The following is a 14,133-nucleotide window of genomic DNA, read 5'->3' on the forward strand; positions in this document are numbered from 1 at the left end:
GACTTGGAGTATGTAACAAAGAAAATGTCTGAGTGTGTATTTGACTCTTTATTGATGACAATAAGGACAACATATATTAATTTTTTGTATCTTATTTTCTACTCTCTATCCCTGATTGTTTTCTCAAAGTTGTGTGAACAAATTCTATTTGCATTAATTTATGTTACACAACTGATAAATTACACAAAATGATAATGTAGTCAAGGTTTTCTAATACTTTTTTGCATGATTATTTAGTTCCTACGTTAATAGCTGGATAAATTTGAATTGAATTAGCAAAACCTATGTAAATTTGTGAAATTCTTTTTGTAGATCGGCCTGCTTTGATTCTAGCTAGAGAGCTCCAAAGAATAAATAAATAAATAAGTAAATAAAGTACTCTCGAAGGAACACGAAAAGACTTTACATTCTCTATTAGATCTTGTGAATTAATATTAACGTTCCCTATTAATTACAACCGCTTATAAAACTATCAAATAGTGTTTATTATCTACTTTCTAATTCTTGGATCAAATACTACTCAACCTACAACCACTTATATAACCCACGGAATCCAAAGGCTAAAATAATGGAAAGCATACACTATTCCTCTGCTGTCGATAGTATTATAGCTTTACTCCTCTATAACATCCTGTAAATTAGTAGGTTGTGATTTATTCCTCTGCTAAGTAATGTTTGAAGGTCTTATTTAAATCATTATTATTAGCTAATGTTTTTGGCATTATTGATTGAGAAATTTTAACATTTTTTATCAAAATTTCTCAAAATTGAAGTCAGTTTATTGGCCTTTACTTACTCCATCAAGAAAATCAGAATTAATGGATGACTCTGTTTGTTGGTGTGTGGTATGTGGGAGTTCCATTCCGACTCTGATTTACAGGTGATGAGAATTTCTCATTCACAACTTTTCTAATATGGTTTAGAAGGCTGGATTGAAAATTGAATTCAGGCAACACGAAACTGGTTCTTAAATTCAAAATGTGGCTAGGCCACGTTTCTTCGGACCATGGACGAGAACGGCGCCCCGGCCTGTAGGCTTTATTCAAAATGTGTTTCTTAAATTTAAGTTACGGCCTGTAAATGCAAACTGCCAATCAAATTATAACCTTGTCTTATACATTGAAGGAAGAAAAATTAACTTTTAGGACATGCTTGTTTCACCAAAAATTAGAGTTGGGTGAAGTCATTTTCGGCCATAAATAACAATTTTCGTTATTTGATTTGTCGTAAATTAAATTCGCCTGTAACTCCATGTTTCCAAAACACCATAATTGACTTCGCCCCGGTGGCAGTGATACCGAAGAAAGAGGTAGAAAACAATGATGAAAAATTAATTGTTGTAACTCTTTTCACCCTCTTATCTTCTAACATGAAAATTTTTGTATAACAAATAGTAATGAAAAAATAGTTGGCTAAAGAGTTGATGGTTGGTACCGAGATTCCAAGTTCGAAGCACAGTTATTTTATATTTCTAGCTGAATTAATTTTTTAAAAAATGAACGAAATGGTTGCTTGCTACCTTGCCATCAGAAAATAAAATATATATATATAGGATAACGATAGTTAAAAAACCCTCAACTTCCAATCAAGTAAATAGCAATAGAAAAATAATTTTCATGTGGACTTTAGTTCAACTAGTAAGTCACTATTAATTTCAAAACCAATTCCGGGCAAAATCAATTCGCGATAATGTCAAATTCTTGTCAAGTTTTACTCATTTTCACAAATAATATTAGGTCAATCAATGTTTAATAACTAATAGAATCATTAAATTTGAATTTGATTAAACAGGGGTATACCCTATTTGAGAGTACAAATAAGGTTCAGTTGGAAAGCGATAAGCGAAGCAAGCTAAAGTAAACAGGGAAACAAGAAAAGAAGCGAAAACAGGGAAGAGGCCCCAACAGAACAAGAAGAATGAAGGAGATTTGGAAGCCAACATAGTTGCAGAACAGCTGCAAAACACTCGGCCGTCGGCGAGACCACAGTTTAATCATCCTTCCCCGAGCGACATCTTCCACAATCGCACCATGCAGAGAATGCTCTGTCCCAGGAATTCGCTCTGATGGAAAAAATATAAAAGATGAGTGGAAAAAATAAAAAGATGAAATTTTAACATTTTAACTTAATAAAATATAAAAATTCAAATGGAAAAAATAAAAAGATGAGTGGGTCTCGATCGGAAAGACAAAGTTAACGAGGCTATTTCATAACGTCATATGGTTGAGGCGGTCTCTATACATTTTTACCGAAAATCAGAGTAAGTGGAAAATTATTTTTTTTAAAAAAACCTTGACCCCCAAAGGTGTAATAGACCCGCCACAAATATAGAGAATTTTTAAAATAAACGGACAGAATCTCCGCTGTATTTGCATTGTTGGGAATCCAGCACTCGCCCCGGTACCGGATCTTGTGAATCCACAACTCGCTCTGATACCGACTGCTGTAGATTCGGTATCGATTGTTGGGATTCCGCAACGGAAGCGTCGAATCGACTTTTTATCATAAACCCGTCTCCTCAGCAAAAGTTGATACAATCACAAAAGAGAGAAAAACCAAAACAGAAAATATGCGAGTAAAATAAGATTTATTAAATAAGAGAAGATTATACCTGACTCCTCTTCTACAACAGAGTAGCTATAACCCGAGCCCTTTTTTTGAATCTCTTCTGCCATTCTCTCGTCTTTTATAAATCTAAAAGACAACTCTCTTTCTCTCTGACATGCACCCGTGCACTAAGTGCATGCAACCGGCCAACTCTCTCTCTCTGGTACAATCCACCAAAGAGCTTCAACTTTTTGACCGTACTTCCTCTCCAAAAGCACCCCACATGGTGCTTATATAATGTTTACAATAAAACGTACCCAAATCCTAATATATTTAGGATTCCTACTCTAATAAATATTTAAATCTATATTTAGTTTATCTCCAATAGATTTAAATATTTATCCTAATCTAGTTAGATTTATACTCTAATTAATATATAAATCTTAATTTATCTCCAACAGATTTAAATATTAATTCTTATCCAACTAGAATTAATCTACAAATCTAACCAAATCCTAACAATCTCCACCTTGGTTGTCTTTTTAGTCTTCAACCGCTGCGTCGAGCTCACCATGCAAGCTCCACCTTGAGCTTGTCTCCTCCGCTCGATGTCGCCGCACCCGTCGCTCCGCCTCGAGCGACTGCACCACCGTAAACTTTTGCAACCCAAACCGTCTTCGCTCCCGTTCTGACTGTGCTCCCGTTTTGACTGTGCTCCCGTTCATAACGTATAAGTTCCCACGCTTGTTCGCCTCGCACACGACCCGATCTCGCTTTCGGACCCTCATAGCTCCACCTGAAGCCGAAAAATTGCAACCCTTCGAGTCCAACGCGCCTAACGAGATCAAATTTCGATTCAAACCAGGAACATGCCGCACACCTGTCAGCATCCTCACAACCCCATCGTGCATTCAGATCTTCACCGTGCTAACTCTCAAAACTTTGCACGCCATACCGTTCCCTATCAAAGCCTTTCCACCCTTAATTTCCTTATAAGTGGCAAAAGACTTCTTCTCCGGGCATACGTGGAAGGAACACGCCGAATCGAGCACCCACGCATCATCCGAAATTTTACACCTCTGGTCGCCGCATACAGCATATCTGAATCGATCGTTTCCGACTCTATCGCCTGCACTGTCGCTGATACCGTCTCATCCTGGTTCACAACAATTTTCTCTCTTTCTGTCGTTTTAACTTCTTCAGATCATCCTGAAGTTTTCGACAATTGCGCTTGATATGCCCTTTCCTGCGACAGTAAAAGCACTCTACCTCAGATACCGACTTCTTCCGTCGATCTCCGGTCGCCGATATTGTTGCCTCCTTCTTTGCTGTCACAACCAAAGCAGTATCCCGGCCCTGTGTGCCGGACTCCTAAGTCATCTTCCGCATCTCATTTGAGAGAAGCACCGCCGTGACCATCTCCATGCTTATAGTCTCTTTGCCATAAAGCAACGTGGTCACCAGATTCTCATATGTCGCTGGTAGCGAAGATAGTAAAATCAGCGCCTTATCTTCGTCATCCAGATTGACTCCGATGCTAGTCAACTGGGCCACCACCTTGTTGAACTTGTTAAGATGCTCATGTAGGCTTGACGCTTCCTGCATCCGCAGCGTAAACAGTCGCTACTTTAGATACAGCCTGTTCGTCAGAGATTTGGTCATGTACAGATCTTCTAATTTATCTCAAATAGATTTAAATATTAATTCTTATTCAACTAAAATTAATGTACAAATCTAACCAAATCCTAACATGCACGGCATAGCATATAGTACAAATTAACAACCAGACCTCCACTCACACACATAATAAGAGGATGTATAAGGATCATCATATTACATCAAACAGCTAGTCGTCCTTAGTCACGTCCATTCCATAATCATTCACATTCATCCTAGAAGTTGAAATAATCTCCCACACGAGGACTTCCCATTTAAAACTCTAATTTTGCGAAAAATCTCGAGAAAATCAATTTATAAATATTTCCCACACGGAAACCATTAGTTTGAAAACGCTATCACGAGGGGTAGAAAATCATTAATAGAAATCTGTGTTCAAAACCACATGTGTTCAAAAATCACGAATGATCGAAATCATGAGTATCCAAAACACATAAATACATCATCCAAAAAACTACGAGTATAAAACACCAACTGAACCACATGTATCATCTACTATCAGGTGTAGGGGTGAACTATACTATCACCTATTTATCTAATGCTAGGTATGAAGTAATCAAGAACGTATACCGTAGATCGAAACCTCTATGACCGCCCATTAGCTATGGCCTCACGCACCGTCCTAACCCTCACTGCCTAAGCTACCTGAAAAAAATGGGGGGGTGAGAACATGTAAACAAATCTCCCTCTCTCAGTGGGTATCGCAAGCTGATGAAAGCAAGCTGTACCCACTAGCAAATAGAGAGGTAAACAGTAGTAGTAACAAGCAAATCGGGTATGATAACAATGAATAATATCCACCGGTAATTACCAAAGAAGTTATTACTGTAAAGTGAGATAATAAAGCAACGACCAACTATAATCAATAGTCAAATTAGTGCAATAGAAATGATAAATGAACTGGAAACAATCGTAATGACGGTATGAATTACCGCTACTGCAAAGGGAGATAGAGAAATGACTATACGTCAACTACAACTGATAACACAAGTATACCCAATCTATACTGCCATGTCGGTCTAAGGATATCAGGCAAACAACAACCGCTTTGTCTAGCATATAACCCTAGCAAATTGCCGCTGGGCTCACAAGTTGGCAACCAACCACTTTTTCTAAAAAGAACACCCTCCTGCGGAGGATCAGCCTGCTGGTGTTTGTGAAATGTTGTCGAACTATGGCGATCGATGTGAATATGATCAATAGCCAACCGTCAATGAATGGCCGACAATCACCGCCCTTTGGGCACACCGACTAATAGATCAATGAAGCATAAAGAAACACGAGTACCGACCATTCAGGTCAACTAGGATGGACAAGCTCAACACCCTCTCAAGTATGCAAGTACGTACCAACCACTCAAATCAACAAGAAAGTACGACGCCAACAATGACAAGAGTATAGGGAAACCGACCACTTTGGTCAACTAAGGTGTATCCACCAGAACCGACCTCTCGGGTCAACAACAACAATAGTATAGGGGAACCGACCACTCTAGTCAATTGAAAAGTGTGAGATCAATGACACTATAAGTACACACGCACCGACCATTCAGGTCAACAGGAATATGAATGCAAGTGTCACTATCGCTGTACTTCTATATCATGGCAAACAGGAGAGTATACAAAGTAGAGCAAGGGTCGAAGTCATGTAGTGAATATCTCAAGCACTGAATATGTATATATATAAGCAGTAGAAGGTAAGGATGAAGGGAACATCACCGAACGTGCACCACTGAACCGACTTCAAATCGAAGTACCCACTTGTGTCCGTTGCCGTGTATAGCTCCGACAAGGTGAGGGGCCCCGACCAGACCTATGACCGGTCCACTGAGTCAAGATTTAATCCACATGACTCAAAACACATCACACACGAACCCAAAACGGCCCGGGAAAATAGTTTCCCAAAATCAATCCCCAAACTCGCCGGGAGTCCCGAAAACGCACCGAGATGCCCCTGGGACCCACGAAACATCCCTAAACGCATTGACTCACACCGAGAGTCACCCACTATTCCAAAACACACCTATTTGGGTGTCCGGATAGCAAACACAAGTCTCCAGGTCAACCCGGTCATCAGCGACCGATCGTTCACCATCGGGCTTTCAGAAATGTCCACTTTAGCACCGGATGCGTCCACCACTCGTTTGTCGCCTCCGAACACAAAAGGCGACCCTCGGCGACCAGCCAACAAGGCTAGGAGATGATTTTCAGGGTGACCACACAGCTGGAAACTCAGCGCGATGCAAAATCGTGTTCTACCAGCGATTTTGCCAAAAAACACATCGAAACCCTTCCGCCACTCATAAACAAACTCCGAACTTCACAGATGGTGGTAGCAACAAGCCAACAGGGCTTGGTGGGGTATCTAGGGCATTTGAATTCAACAATTAGTCAAGAGGTCGCTAATAGCGATTACACACTGTCCGAGGCTGTGCGCAGGATCCCCATTGCATACAATTTGCAATCAGCCCAACATTGCATTAATTACAGTTCAATTAATACATAAATATGAGTTTCGAGCTCGTTACACCGATCCACGTCGCAATGGATCCGTCCAACCAGCTGATTTGATTCATCTAGACACGATGAAGCCTGTGCACGCTGTTCGAAGGGCGATCGACAGCTGGACGGCTTCGAAACAGCAAAAAAACCCTCCAAAAGCATGCTCCCGGAAGCCGCCAAGTCTCGCGTGCATACCAGAGCATCTCATATCATAGCAAAGTTGAGCACGGGTCTCCGCAAGACCCTAGGAGTGAGATACTCATGCTTTGGTTGCTCGCCGAAGTCTCATGTGGCCGAAAAGAGAAGCTCGGCCAAAACAGCCACTATAATCCACCTTGGCAGCATCCAGCAGAGGCTAGGGCATCATGTGGGAGGCGGCCGGCAGCCCGCAACACGATAAGGTGAGCCCCGGCCAGGAAAGGGTCGCCGCACCCAGGGGAGTCGACCGGGACCTCTGGCCGCAGGTAGGAGGCAGCGGTGGCGCGACGTGGCCTGGCGCGGTGCCAGCGATCCCAAGCGATGTGAGATCCCAGGTGTTTGACTGTGGGGGCTTGTCGACAGCTCTGGAGAGTGTCGGGACAAGTCCGAGTCACGTTGGCGTCAAATAGACGCAAAACGGACCCCGCGCGACGCGAGGGCAGCATTCAGCGAGGGAATTTGCAAAACAGTAGGGTTTTCTGCTTGTTGTACCGGTACAAGGGCTTGCTGTACCGGTACAACCAGCGCGGGGATGCTTGCTGTACCGGTAGAAGCGTATTCTGTACCGGTACAACATAAGCGCACCGAACTTGGCTGCTCTCGGGTTGGCTCTTGTACCGGTACAGGAGCCCGTGTACCGGTACAAGGGAGTAGGTAGAGGGCTAAATGGGTAATTTCTCACCTCGTTTGTATCTCCCACTCTCTCTCTCTCTATTTTAAGTGGGAATTGAGCAAAGAGAGAGAGAGAGCTTCTCACTACTCCTTCTTCTCCTCTCTCTCTAGGCCGGTTGTGAGGGAGCTCAGGTGGAGCCGGAGTGCGTCGACGCCGCGCCGCGGAGTCATTCGAGCTTATTTTCGACGTCGTGTTGCTGCGAGGAGGCCGGGCGAGTGCGGCTTTTCGCCATCCTTAACGTCGTGCTGATTCTTAGGTAATTTTTTCAAGTGCTTTATTAGTGGGCATTTCTCCCATTACGTAATTCCATCAATTTCGAGCCCGAGTGCTACTGCTGCAGATATCTGTGTTGATTGTCGGTGTTTTGGCTCGTACGCGACGTAGGAGCATCGGATTGTGGCGAAACTTGGTTCGCTGGATTCGGGACTTCGAGAGGAAACTACAGAGTCCAAGATTGCTGGATTTGGAGAAGGTTAGCTGGGTCGAACCTCTGTTTTACTCCACTGCTGCGAATCTGAACCTGAACTTGAGTTTTCTTGGATTCTTTTGGTGTAAATCATGAAGGGAACTGGGATTTGGACTTGAGCTGTGTACATTGCCATTCCATCCTGGATTTGGAACCTCGCGTCACCAGGATTGCGATTCCGAAAGTGAGGTTCGCATCGTACTAGAAGGATTTAGCTTAAGTGCTGATTTTGAGAGATTAATCCATGTTTAATGCTGTTGTGGTTCAGATTATTGGAGAGTTACGATTGCTGGTTGAGAGTGGGCTCGGCTGAAATTAGGTGACTTCTTCGCTGCCAGGGATTAGCTTTTGAGGTGGGTTTACATCGGCTTTACTCCTAAGTTCATAATCGTCGACATGTATAGGTTTCGATTTTGGTATAGTTTGGCTAGCTCGAGTTCATGGATTATAATGGTTAGTAAAATCTGAATTTGGAGCATGACTAGTAATTAGTAATTTATATACATGTTGGACTTGGATTTGACTTAGGAGAAAACCCCGAAGTGATCGACACTGATTACACTATTGGATTTAGCTCTAGGAGCCGTATTGTTATTGTATCGTCGCAGGGTTAGTGCGATGGATACCCAGTGTAGGGTAGCTTATATTTACGCTCGTGCTGGTATGCCGAGTGTATTTTTACAGGGTCGTTGGGGCTGTTTCGGTCTCTTGGGCGCCGTTGGGGTCGACGGTGGGCCCGGTTCGCCTTTTTGGCACTTGTTTGTGCCAAAGGCACGTTACTTGTTGGTGGTTAGACTAGTTTGAGTCAGTTACTGGACCTTGGCTTCTCAGAGCCTGTGTGAGCTTGACCTTAGCCTTATCGCCTTTCGGCGTCAGATTGTGCTGAGGGCACGTTACTTGTTGGTTGTTAGACCAGTTAGAGTTGTTTACTTGACCTTAGCCTGTGAGGACAGTACAAACTTGACAGAGACAGTTGTAAACTCGGCTGGGTCGCGCCCCTGAATGCCATTCCGAAATGATGTTTCAGTGCGATGTGTGTCGCAGTTTTTGTTGGGCCTTTTCTCTAACCGACTGCTCTTGAGATATGGTGTAGTCTAATTAGACGAGACGGGTGTATTCACAGTCTCTAGAGAGTTTTCTCCGCCGGTTGCTCTTAAGATATGGTGTATAGTCTAATTAGACGGGATGGGTGTATTCACAGTCCCTAAAGAGTCTTCTCCGCCAGTTACTCCTGGAGTAGGTTACGGGTTCGATCCGACAGGTGGGACGGGTGTATTCATAGTCCCAGGGACGGGTATGCTTACAGTCCTGATTGGATTGGGTCAATTTTGACATTTCCTACAGTTGGTTAGTGTAGAGCATGCTAGTGTAGTGATTGTTAGCGGTAGAGTTTACTTCCTGCTTTTTCTACTACTTGCTCCCTTCCGTAGACTTAGTGGGTAGACCGATGTTGTTTTGGGCGGTACCCACTGAGGACTACTTGTTTTTACAGTAGTTCTCATGCCCAGTTGTTACCACTGTTTTGCAGAGCCACAGGTTCCGGCTGCTGCGCTTCCCGCTGATCAAGATCGAGGTAAGGGCGTTGCAAGCTAGTGCCCTACCTGACGAGCAGAGCTAGAAGCACCCCTATCTCAGGTAGTTGTTTTTCTTTCGAGCTTATGTACATAGTACTTAACTCGCCTGTGCGAGTAACGCTGTATTTTGAATTTTGAAAACTATGTATATGAAGCTCAGTTTGTTTAGCTCTTGTCTACTCGAGCAGCTCTATACTACTGTCTGTAATATTGTATGTTTACAGGTACAGCTGTCGCTTCGTATACAAGGAAAATTTCTTTGTATACGGCGGATTTGTCGGCGTGCCCGGAAAACGAGTCATCCGGGGCGTGACAAGCGAGCCCGCCGCTAAGGCATAATAGATCGCCGGGATAGCGGGTTGCGATGGCGAGGGGGGACACCCGTGGACTCCCTGGGACCTCCGGCACCGCCCAGTGGCAGCGTGGCGCCGCGACGACGGTCCGGTTGCTCCCCACGGCCGTAGGTGCCCTGCAGAGCGCCCTCTCAGCTGCTGCGGTTCCCCGATGCACGGCGGTGCTGAGAGCAGCTGAGGGAGGGTCGCCGAGGTCCGCGTGGTCGTTGGCGGTGGTCCCAGCAGCCGACGGCATGACTATAAGAGGGCTCAGGCTTCCCTCGCTTACAACACCACAAGAGAGAGAGAGGGAAGAAGAAGTTGTTTCTTCTTCTCCAGCGGTCGGCGGCGATGGGGGCGGCAATAGGACCCTCTCTCAAAGATGGACAAGGGGATGGGAGGAGGATGGCCTAAGTTTGGGTTCTAAAATCCTCAAATCTACACCTAAACCCAAATACCACTATTCGTAGTGGATAATTGCTCCAAAGTCCTCCAACTCTCAAAATTCACACTCTTGTCCCTCTCCATCATGTTTCTCTCGCAGAAAGGCCCCTTCCCGTAGGTTTTCACACAAAACGGAGGACAGATCGCATCTAAAAAGCAAAAACAACACGAGATAAAGCCTTCCTAGCGATAAAACCTATTTTTCTTGAAAATCGTGCGTCGAACATAAAATCCATTAATGCCATTGGCTCCGGCACAGTCGAACCTTCGAAAATGTGCTATTGGATTGTCCAGAACGGAGTTCGATTCACGTCCGAAGCCCATCTCTCTTCTTGGTCCTCGTGGGAAAAACGGGTTACTATTCACTTTAAGTGAAAAGTAATAATCACGTAAAAACTTTATTTCAAATCATTTTTCGCTGAAATTTATCTGGTAATTTTAAAATTAAAATACATACGATAATATTTAAAAAAATGTCAAACATACATAGATAAAATCTCAGTCCTTACAAATATAATTGAAATGCTATTGATGTGTGACTAAAGAATTATATTTTTTCCGTCAAAACAAATAAAGGCACAAAGCACTTCACTTTCGAAAGTAAAGTGTTATCAAATGAAGAATAAAAGTGAGAGAATCGAATTTCCAACACCAATAAACTTTATCAAACTAAACAAATATTAAAAATTTGAGCTCAAAATAACCAATCTTTAACTAAGTAGATTTGAATAGATATGTCATAGACTTTGGGTTCAGCTGCAACTCCCTAACAATGACGTCAAACCAATGGTTTAAAATGTTGAATCTAAAATAATAAAGTGCCGTTTTTCAGTAACTTAAGCTTTTGAGTTGATTCAAGCATTGGACTAGTTTGAGAATGCAGTGACCACGAACATCCGTTTACATGCTTTAGAGGATTCAAAAAAATTCAAAAATGCTTCTAAAATTTTCCCCTCTTATGATATAAAGTTGCAATGAGATTGTTACTTCAGAAGTTTCAGCCAAATGCTTCTGATCAGCTGATGGTTCCCATAACTTTTGTGTAGCATCAAAAGGGAAAGGCTTCAAAGCGATTTTGAATAACCAAAAGTCCTAAATATCAAAAATAGATGAATTTAATTAGCCACTAAATCACCAAACTAGGTTTTAAAACACTACTAAATTTTGAATTTTGCAATTTGTTGTGTACTTTGCACTATGAACACTGCTCCTAAAATTAGTTTGACTTTTCTTCCAAGTAGGACTTTTCAGACATTTTTTAGGTAATAATGTAATTATACCAACGCATGATCAAACTCAGAAAACTAGTACTTCTATGTAGGGGTGGAAACGAGCCGAGCTCAAGCGAGCTTATGTCAGCTCAAATTCGGCTTGAAATTAATTTCGAGCCTAAATCTAGGCTCAAGCTCGGCTTGAAATTAATTCGAGCCGAGCTCGAGCGAGCCTAATTTCGAGTCGAGCCGAGCTCGAGCTCTAAACGAGCCGATTGAAATTCTCGACATTATATAATCAATAGTTTAATTTTTATAGAACATTACATATAATTTGATGCAACATGTTCAATAGTTCAAAATACAAAATAATTGTAAGAAATGTGAGCTAGGATGACTGTCTGACTGGGTGAGGGTCAGAGAGAGAGAGAGAGAGGGGGGGGAAAAAAATTAGGGATTTGAAAATTTGAATTTTATCATGTTTTAGGGTTATGTGCAACAGTGAAAATCTGAAAAAGAGAGTGTGTTATGTAATTTAGAGTTGGACTCAATTGCACAGTTGTACTTATTGGGTTTATTTTATAGGCCAACAATAATAGCCCAAATTAAATTAAAGCCTATATATAATTAAAATATTATATATATATATATATATATATTTCGAGCTTTTCGAGCCTAATTCGAACGAGCCGAGTAATACTCAAGCTCGGCTTGAAATGAATTTCGAGCCTTTTATTTTGTTCAAGCTCGGCTCATTTAATTTCGAGTCGAGCTCGAGCGAGCCGAATATCGAGCCGAACACGAGTCGAACGCGAGCCGGCTCGCTCGTTTGCCAGCCCTACTTCTATGTTTATTTCACAGGATATACTTTATTTGGTGAATCCAAGGGTGTTTGGCCTAGCTCGCTGTTCATGAGCCAGCTCGTTGTTCACGAGCCAGCTCGTGTTCGGCTCGAAATGAACTCGAAATCGAATCGCTCGTTTAATAAATGAGCCGAACACAAGCTGAATTTTTCAGCTCGTTTAATAAACGAGCCGAACACTAGCTAGAGTCAGCTCGCTCGTGTTCCGCTCGATAATAGCTCGAATACATATATTTTATATTCATATAATTATTTAATTTATATTTAATATATATAATATATATATTTATTTATTTATAAAAAACTTATTTATATGTAAAGTTTCAACCATTAGATCAAACTTTAAAAGGTAACATTTTGTAAATATACTTTTTATGTATATCCAATCTAATCTGTTTAACTTCTTGTTCGTTGGCCAGCTCGTAAGCCAACTAGTGTTCGGCTCGTTTATTAACGAGCTGAACACGAGCTGAATTTTTTGACTCGATATTTTAATGAGCCAACTCATTTTTGGCTCGATATCTAAACGAACAGTACACGAGCCGGCCCCAACTCACTTGTGTTCGGCTCATTGACACCCCTAGTTTGGCCTACATTTTGGAAAAATGATTTCTATATAATTAATTTTTAGTTTGAAAAATTAATGTTGGTTAAAAATTATAGAGTGTTTGGCTGAGTCTAGCGAAAAAGTAATTTTTCTGAAGTAAATTTACAAAGCTGTTTAACAAATTTTTTTCTATTTGCAAATAATGAATTTCAATTTAAGATTTTGAATTTAAAATCTTAAATAGAATTTTAATTTTGATATTTGAATTTAAAATCTAAATTTAAAAATTTAAATTAAATAATAAATATTTAGAATTTTTATTTTGAAATTAAAATTAAAAATTTGAAAGTTAAATTTAAAATTTAAAATCTAAATTTTAAAATTAAAAATTTAAAAATTTAAATTAAATAATAAATATTTAGAATTTTTATTTTGAAATTAAAATTAAAAATTTGAAAGTTAAATTTAAAATTTAGAACTTAAAATCTACATTTAAATGGCGGAGTTGGATCTTGATTCTAGAATATAAATCGGGACGAAGCTAGGAATTAAGATTCAAGGAGGCCAAGTTTTAGATTTGGCATAAAACAAAAAATTTGACCTTAGAATCTCGAATAGTTAGGAAAAGAATCTGCCGACTTCAACGATCATCTATTGCCAGCGACGGCAGCGGCGATGTGCCCGGGGACTCCGGGGAAGATTGGGAGCACAAGTTTTGCGAAAAAAAAAATTCAATTTGGCTCCCATAAAATCTAAAATTTATAATATTTTGATTTTTTTACTCTGGCTAGTTAGTAAAGGACTTACATGTAAATTTCGGAATTTGGTGGGTTTTGTGGCCACTTTGAGCCTCACAATGGCTCCTCCCTGGTAAACTACTGTTTAGTTCCCCAGAAAAATATGAAAAAAAATTTACACAAAAATATTTTATGGAAATTCTTTTCGAATTTACCATCCATTTTGTTTGAAGAAAAATTAGCTTTTTAGAAAAGCTTCTTTCCAAATTTCATGAAATTTTTTTTTTTGGTTTTTTCAAAAAACATTCAAAAAAATAAATATACTAATTTGCTATAAAATTTGGAAAAAAGCTTTTCAAAAGAC

This window comes from Ananas comosus, linkage group 1 (genome assembly GCF_001540865.1).
Source record: "Ananas comosus cultivar F153 linkage group 1, ASM154086v1, whole genome shotgun sequence".
NCBI classification, from domain to species: Eukaryota; Viridiplantae; Streptophyta; class Magnoliopsida; order Poales; family Bromeliaceae; genus Ananas; species Ananas comosus.